The following is a 7,025-nucleotide window of genomic DNA, read 5'->3' on the forward strand; positions in this document are numbered from 1 at the left end:
TGCCTAAGTTCATTTTCACTGGAGGATTGAAGCCCTGTGAGGCCAGCGACCATGGCTCTTTTGTTTCTCTCCAGCTTTTCACTCATTGATGAGCACAGAGAGTGAGCCCCACAGATAGTATCAGCTTTCTCTTCTTTCAGTTCCCAAGTTCAGCAATTCCCCAGTCCAGTCTGGAGAAAGGGCTTTCCTGCAGCCTTGCACATCTATTCCATGCTTTTGCAGTCACTGGAAGACCTTCACCTACAGTTTCCATTGTATGTGGGTGTCAGCAGTGTTTCATAAAAAAGTCCAGAACTTCAGGCATTGTCTGTATGAAGTGTATGTACTTGTGGTACATATTTAATGAACAGATCAGTGAAACATTCCCAAAACATTGTCATCCGTAAGAATTTGGTGCATTATAAAAATCCATATAGAAAATTACCAATATTCAATAAGTGTTATTTTTTAGAAAATGACAGGAATATGAAAACATATTTTCCCCCTTAGAGCATATACCAAAATGTCCAGGTCACTTAGAGTTTTAAATATGAAAATGAAAATATATATAGCTATTTATGTTCTTAGAGGAGGGAAATTATTTTTTAGGGAAAGAGAGATCACTTTAAAAATAACAGCAAAATATACATAAATGACATTGCTTCCATAAAATTATCCACAAAAAAACCATAAATGATATTATATTGTATGTAACAAACTAAATAGATTAATGCAGATGTAAACATTTCTTTCTCATCTTTGACATTGAACAGAACATATAAATACTAATGCTAAAATCTTTATGTAAATTATATACTAATAACACTAAAAAAATGATGTAGCAGTATAATATGGCTTTTAATAAAGAGTGCAGATACAGAAATACAATCTTAAACTGTAATCTCCTCCACATATTTAAGTATTTTCCCAATGGAAATTTCAAAATGAGTTTGTTTAAAGCAATGGGAAAATGCTAATGAACTACTACATGGGTGATTTATCTAGAACATAAATTTCATCTCAGTAAAGCTGTTGAAACTGGGTTAAAGATTGGTATATGAATATGATGGAACAAGATTTAACCAGTGACATGGTAAAAAGAAATATTTGATATGGTAAGATCCACATGAAAAAAAAAAAAACTGGAATACATACTGGTAAAATAGTATACATAGTGTCATGATGCTCTTAAATGATCAGTTTTAATATAAATGTGGTATGAAATGTTAGAGAAAAATGGTTTCTAGTATTAGAAGTGATTTCCCTTGAATGGTGAGATTATTTGTGATTTTCATTTCCTTTGCTTTCTCTTCTGTATCATGAATTTTTGGATTAGTTATGTATAAATTGCAGTAAGATGTGCTTTGAGTGCTTATGACATCTATGAAAGGGAAAAAAACTTGAATGGTCTTGTGAAGATTAGTCTTGAAATGATTTTCCAATGCTTTTTTTTTTTTTTAAAATCCCACAACCCTGGTTTATTATAAAGGTGAACCCTGCTCCTTGTAGTGGGCTTATCGGTAGGATTTCTGGTAGCGAGCACGGGCACCAGGGCCTCCGAACTTCTTGGATTCGCAGCGACGGGGATCAGCCACCAGCAGGGTCCGGTCGTACTGGATGAGGATGTCTTTGATCTCTTTCTTGGAAGCCTCATCCACATATTTCTGCTAATAGGCCACCAGGGCTTTGGAGATGGACTGGCGGATTGCGTAACTCTGGGCCACATGACCACCACCCTCACAGGGATCCACGCCAGCAAACCGCTCTTTGCCCAGAAGCAGAACGGGTTCCAGCAGCTTGTACTGCAGCGTGCGCGGCTCGATCATCTCCAGAGGCCGCCCGTTCACCTTGATCAGGCCCCTGCCCCGTTTACAGTGCGCCACGGCTGGGGCCGTCTTCTTGCGTCCGAAGACCTGCACCGACTGCAACGGGCCCTTGGACGGCATGGTTGCGGGCTTAGGCACGAGCTCCTCACCGCGCTGCGCCATAACCGGAAAAGGGCCCAATGCTTTATCCATGATATTTTAACATCATCTGTGACGTTCAAAGTCATAAGTCTAATGTGATTAGAATCATGGACCTTGGAGCCACAGGGTCAAAGACCTGCCCTTATCAATATGGCAACTTAGTTAAATTGTCTGGGTCTCATTTCCTAATGTGAAATACAGAGATAATACTCCATCAGGACCATTATCTTTTTATATATATTTACAGTTTCTTCAGTATGTTCGCCAGTATCTTCTTAATATCCTTTATCTCTTCCTTCACTTCATTAATTTGATTCATGATATTTGTGTAGACACCCTTAATTAGCTGTTCCTCATTTTGCATCACCTCCTATTTTTTAGTTTGTTCATTGGAGTGGGCCATGTCTTCCTGTTTTTTAGTATGGCTTGTAATTTTTTGTTATGTCTAGGCTTCTGTTTATCTTGATGAGCTTATTTGTTTGGTTAGCTTTTCTTTCTACTCTAGGGTAGAAGTTTCTTTGAATGCAGCAAGGGTATTTTTTAAAAAATTTATTGAAGTATATCACTCATACATAAACATACATAAACAATAAGTGTATAATAATAGTTGTGAACTTACAAAACAAACATATGTAACATCATACAGGACTCTCATAACTCACCCTACCACCAATAACTTGCATTGTTGTTATATCTTTTTAACTAATGATTAAAGAGCATTGTCAAAATATTACTACTAAAAAAAGTATTTTCCCCCAACCAACCCTATTATTATCTTTATATCATTTATATGTGAACATACATAAACACATACATAAACAATTAAGTTGTGAACTTTCAAAGCAAACATGCATAACATCATACAGGGGTCCCATACATCATCCCACCACCAACTCCTTGCATTGTCATGAGATGTTTTTTACAAATTATGAAAGACTATTATCCAAATCTTACTGCTAGTCATAGTCCTTATCTTACATTTGGTGTGTTTTTCCCCCAACCCACCCTATTATTATTTTTTCAATGTATTTTTTATCACAGAAGTTGTAAACTTATAAAACAATCATGCACATGTGCAGAATTGCCAGACAAATCCCCCCCATCAGCACACAACAATGTGGTGTGTCATTTGCTACAGATAAAATAATATCATCCAATTGTTACCATGTCTGTAGTGTACATTTGGCTTACATTTTCCATACTGCCTCAGTATCAATGCCATACATCTTTCTCATAGATGTAAAAATATTATATTTTTTCTACTAACCATAGTCCATAGGTCACTCCAGCTATATTTTCCCCATGCTTCTCCACATTCCCAATACCCTGCAGTAGTGATATACATTTGCTCTAGCTAGCAAAGGACACTCTTGCATCTGTACCATCAACACAATTCTCACCCACCTCTTGGCTTACCAGGCTATCCAGTTCCTAGATTATTCTCTAGCATTGTCAGTTGGCATTTACATAACTAGACTACCATTTACAGTCACATCCCCATTTATAAACTAGCTGTTACCGTGTTACCATCCTCACTTTTATAGTAAAGCTGATTAAAGCTTCTACATACATTAAACATCAGTAGTCCACTCGGTCCTCCTCTCATCTCCTTTAAGAATCCACCACCAACTACCAGATCTTGAAGATATTTTCCAATAATTTCCTCTAGAAATTTTATGGTTCTTACTTTTATTTTTAGTTTTTTGATCCATTTTGAGTTAGTTTTTGGATAAGGTGTGAGATAGGGGTCCTTTTTCCTTCTTTCATCTATGGATATCCAATTCTTTCAACACCATTTGTTGAATGGATTGTTCTGCCCAAGCTGCGTGAGTTTGACAGGCTAGTCAAAAATCACTTGACCATACCTGTGAGGGTCTGTTTCTGAACCATGAATTTGGTTCTATTGGTCTATTGTGTCTGTCTTTCAGCAATACCATGCTGTTTTTACCACTATAGGTAGGTATTATGATTTAAATTCTGGAGTTCACTTTTCCTTTTTATGATGTTTCTGGCTATTCAGGACTCCTTACACTTCCAAATAAATTTAATGATCGTGTTTTCGAATTTTTTCTTTAATGCTGATGGAATTTTTATCAGAATTGCTTTAAATCTGTATATCAATTTGAGTCAAACTGATATCTTAATGATCTTTAGTCTTCTAGTGCATGAGCATGGAATGTTCTTCCAGTTATTTAGGGCTTTTTAAATTTGTTTTAACATTGTGTTGCAGTTTTCTGAATACAAGTGCTTTACATCATTGGTTAAGTTTATTCCTGACAATGTGAGTTTTATCTGTCATATTTTATGTTATTTTCACTACTCTTTTGAAACATTTAATTACTTTTATTGATATAATCTTCATTTCTAGACTCTTCCAGGTCCCTCTCTCCTGTCTTTTCTTTTCAGGCTCTAGCAAACCCTGTAGTATTTCCTGAAAATCTGGTCTCTTGCTTAGAAATTCTCTGTTTCTGTTTATCTGTGAATATTCTAATTTTGCCCTCATTTTTGAAAGACAGCCTTGATGGATACAAGATTCTTGGCTGGAAGTTTTTCTCTTTTAGTATCTTAAATATATCAGACCACTGTCTTCTTGCCTCCATGGTTTCTGGTGAGAAATCAGCACTTAATCTTATTGGATATCCGTTATATGTTATGCATTGCTTTTCTCTTGCTGCTCTCAGAAATCTCTCTTTGTCTTTGGCCTTTGACATTCTGATGAGTATGTGTCTTGGAGTTGGTCTATTTGGATTTTTTTTGGATGGGAGTACATTGTGCTTCTTGGACATGGATATCTATGTCCTTCAATAGGGTTGGGAAATTTTCTACCATTATTTCTTCGAATATTCCTTCTGCCCCTTTTCCCTTCTCTTCTCCTTCTGGGACATCCATGACAGGTATGTTTCCAATATTTGCTGTCATGTAGTTCCCTGAGACCTTGTTCAATTTTTTCCATTCTTTTCTTCATCTGTTCTTTTGTATGTTCACTTTCAGAGGCCATTTCTTCAAGCTCACCAATCCTTTCTTCTGCCTCCTCAAATCTGCTACTATATGATTTCAATGTTTTTTTAACTTCATTTATTGCACCTTTCATTCCCATAAGATCTGCTATTTTTTGTGTATGGTTTCAAATTCTTTGTGCTCATCCAGTGTCTTCTTAATATCCTTAATCTCTTTAACCATCTCATTGAATTTATTAAGGAGATTTGTTTGAACATCTGTGATAGTTGTCTCAACTCCTTTATGTCATCTGGAAGTTTATCTTGCTCCTTTAACTAGGCCATATCTTCCTATTTCTTGGTGTGGTAATTTTTTGTTGGTGTCTTCGCATCTGGCTTGCTAGAATATTTTTTCTGGGTGCAATTTTCTCTTTAGTTTAGGGCTTCCTATCCTTTCTCTTGATGGTTGTGTGGTAGGAGCCAAGTCATTGGTGCTGTAAGCTGTGGAGGCTTGAGCTGCCCTCATTGCACCAGGGACCAATGAAGCTTCTTCCAACTTTCTCCTTTGCAGGGGTAGGACCAGAATCACAGCTGTGTGGAATAATCCAAGAACAGGCCTGGATTGTAGTTGCCCAGAGAGATTGATGAACCTTCACATTCCTTTCTCCCCTCCCTGGTGTGGGGATGGAGCTGCAGGTGTTGACAGCAATCTGTGCAATGCAGGTCCAAGATGACTGCAGTTACCCTGGTAGACTTCTGATTTTCAGTCTATGCCAGCCAACATTACCTGCAGTTACCTAGATAGGCTGGTACAGGGTCCCCCAGCCTCCTCCCTGCCATAGGTGGGGCTGAAGCCTAGTCTGGGGCTACAGGCTGATCTGAGTGAAAGAAACTGGTTCCCGTAGACACTGAGAGTTTCAGTCAGCCCAGCTTCCCCTTAGGCTGGGGGTGGAGTCAGAATGGCAGCTTCTGGCCTCTTTCTGACTTGGGCTGGTTCACAGCCCAGCTGTTCTCAGGGTTATTCCTTAGCCATCTGAGTCTACCAATCAGTAGCTGAAATCAGCAGCCAATCATCTCCTCCTGCCCTGTTTCTGGGAAATGAAGCTTCCAATCCAGCCACAGAACAGCTCCTGGGGCGGCTCATGCCATCAGAGTAGGACAGTCACTGGCCTCTGTGGCTTGGCCAGTAATTTCCTGGAGAGGCTGGTACGGGTCCCCACAGCCTCCTCCCTGTCAGAGGTGGCACTGGGGCCTAGGCTAGAACTGCATTCTGACCTGGATGGAAAGAAGCTGGTCCCCACCAGCCCTGGGATTCTCTGTCCAACCCACTTCCCCTTGTGCCAGGCGCAGAGTAAAGATGGTGGCTCCCGGCCTCTTTCTGACCTGGACAGCCTCAAACTTTAGCTGTTCTCAGGATTACACTGTAGCCTGCTGAATTTACTCAGCAGTAGCTGAAGTTGGTGCCCAACTGTCTCTTCCTCCCCTGCCTTGGAGAAGTAGAGCTTTCAGTTCCAGCCACAGAACAGCTCCCAAGGTGGCTTGTGCCTCCAGTGGAGGATGGGCACCATCCTCCATGGCATGGACCCTCTACTTATGAGTCTTCTCTGCAGATGGGCATCTCCTCCTTCCATTCCTTCAAGGATGTGGTAGGATGCTCTTCTGGTCTCCTGGAGCCCCCAAACAGGTGCTTCAGCCAGCTCCAGAGAGCTCTGGGTGTTTGCTAACAGCCCTGTAGCAGGAAGTGACTCTAGGAGCTCCTTACACCACTGCCATCTTGCTAGTTCTCCTCAGCAAGGGTATTTTTTGATGCTTGGCTCCTCTCATTCTGTATACTTCCAGTTGTCTGTGTTCCCTTGAAAAAAAATTAGGACTAGAGAAAAGGAAAAAGATAAGGGAAGAAGAATAATAGTAATCATAAAACAGAAAACATATAAGAGGAACTGTACAAGAGCTCAGAAACTAAGTAATATGAGTAAAATATCATAAAAAAATGAAGAAATAAGAATAAAGAGAGTTGGAATAGAAAAAAATAAACCAATAAGCAGAGGGAAAAAATGGAATGAATTTAAAGTCCAGACTGATGAGTAGGGAAAAAAATAAAACAAAATAGAAAAAAAATATAATGAATTAAAAGGCCAAACAG

At 39.2% G+C, this 7,025-nt stretch overlaps 1 pseudogene; it reads right to left on the reverse strand.

Annotated features, from left to right (window-relative positions):
* Nucleotides 1-1,493: 1,493 nt before the first annotated feature.
* LOC111760740 (small ribosomal subunit protein uS9-like) lies at nt 1,494-1,994 on the reverse strand (annotated as a pseudogene).
* Nucleotides 1,995-7,025: the final 5,031 nt, after the last annotated feature.

The sequence above is a fragment of the Dasypus novemcinctus genome, chromosome 17 (genome assembly GCF_030445035.2).
Source record: "Dasypus novemcinctus isolate mDasNov1 chromosome 17, mDasNov1.1.hap2, whole genome shotgun sequence".
Classification (NCBI taxonomy): Eukaryota; Metazoa; Chordata; class Mammalia; order Cingulata; family Dasypodidae; genus Dasypus; species Dasypus novemcinctus.